This window comes from Petaurus breviceps, unplaced genomic scaffold, assembly GCF_028583685.1.
Source record: "Petaurus breviceps papuanus isolate PSGF00001 unplaced genomic scaffold, PetGlider_PUasm1.0 188, whole genome shotgun sequence".
In the NCBI taxonomy this organism is placed as follows: Eukaryota; Metazoa; Chordata; class Mammalia; order Diprotodontia; family Petauridae; genus Petaurus; species Petaurus breviceps.
In genome coordinates, this window is record NW_027185804.1 from 21,477,147 (window position 1) to 21,478,752 (window position 1,606).

Here is a 1,606-nt window from a genome sequence, read left to right on the forward strand (position 1 = left end):
CGGGAGAAGTTAGAGAAATCTCCAAAGCACCTCTAGGCAGACGGAGATGGCTGGCGGACTGAACTGGAAGTTAGGGGCTCTTGGGGCAGCTGCTTTCCTTCCTGTTCTTTCTCCTATGCCCCTGCTTTGGAACAGGGCGGCCTCTCCTGGCCGCGCAGCCCAGACCGGGCAGCATCTAGGTGTCCCGCGGGTTCGAATCTCGGGCTGGAGGTGCGGGGAAGAAGGAGTCGGGGTGAGCATTGCCAACCCTCCTGGGGGTGAGTGGAGTCAAGTAGAGCCCTAGTTTATCTTTAAGGCCTTCCGATCCTCAAAGGGGAAAGATTGTAGACCGAAAAAAAAAAAAACCCGAAAGCTTGCTCCCTATCTTTCCAGTGTCCTTCCTATATTGTCTTCTGCTCTTAAAGCTGACACGTCTAATTGGCAAGCGGCGCCACAGCGTGTCCAGGGGTCTCCTGTGGAACATTTCTACAGCTGTCTCCTTCAACTAGACGCTTATTCATGTCGCCTTAATGAGAAACAAAACGCTCTCTAATGAGCAATTACATAGCGACAGGATTGTTCCCATAACAAATTCTTCCGAGTGACAGAAGCATCCTTTGTAGCAGATATTTCGCATACTGTTACTGATTTTCTCGTTCCCTTTCCGCGTCCCTCGGGGGGCGGAGGCACCCCCAAAGCGGCTCGTGGGACAACCAAGCCGGCGAGCTCCCCGGAGGGCGCCACTCCCCTGCCTAGCCAGCCCAGGTCAGTCCAGCCTCCGCTGACCTGGAGCCCCCCGGGCTTAGTCATGCTCTCGGGAGTGCGACGCCACGTCCCATTATCCCACATATTATCTCCCTGTCACAGGGACAACAAATCCCGATTAATCTTCGGGAGAAAACAGTTTTCTATTTTTGTCCAAACTAACTCAGTTCACCTAAGGGGGGGTGGTGTAGTGGAGAGAGGACTGGAGAGATCCTCTCAATCTGTGCTTCTCCCACTTTTTCCTACTGAGCTCGGACTAGGTGCTCCCTTCTCTCCCTGCTCCTCTGCCCCACTCAGCAAAGGTCAGTGCCTCCACTAAACACTCCTTTTCCCAAAAGGTCAGGTTCCATTTGACCAGTAGAGGCCTTCCAGCAATCTATCCTCAGACCCAGGTGGGTCTCCACCATTATTTTTCCCTCTCTAGGAAAAGGAGAATAAGAACAGCAGCAACAGGGTGAGTGGATGGGGGATAGGGAATGAGAGAGAATGCAATAAGCGTTGGGGCTGAAAGGTGTGGGGCTGGTGTTCTTTTTGACTAAAGGAAAACAGATTCACACTCCCTTACTTCTCCACTGACTCCTGAAGCCCGCAACTCCCAAACCGCATCTCCCTCCGCATCTTTCCATATGCTCCCTACTCACAGTCACATAATTTGTCAATTACTGTAAAAAGCAAAATGATACAATTATGTTTACCTCACAGTCTGTCAGTATGTTAACTTGTCACACTCCTACAGCAAGGGGGCTCTCGATGCATTTTAATGGAAAATTTAAATAGAGAACCACGTGGTTCTCTTATACGCACACTCACATGAACTCTCTCTCTCTCTCTCTCTCTCTCTCTCTCTCTCTCTCTCTCTCTC

At 51.1% G+C, this 1,606-nt stretch overlaps 1 protein-coding gene across 1 annotated transcript in view; it reads right to left on the bottom strand.

Moving 5' to 3' along the window:
• Window positions 1-1,606, bottom strand: part of PAX6 (paired box 6) — a 24,463-nt gene that overhangs the window by 15,538 nt on the left and 7,319 nt on the right.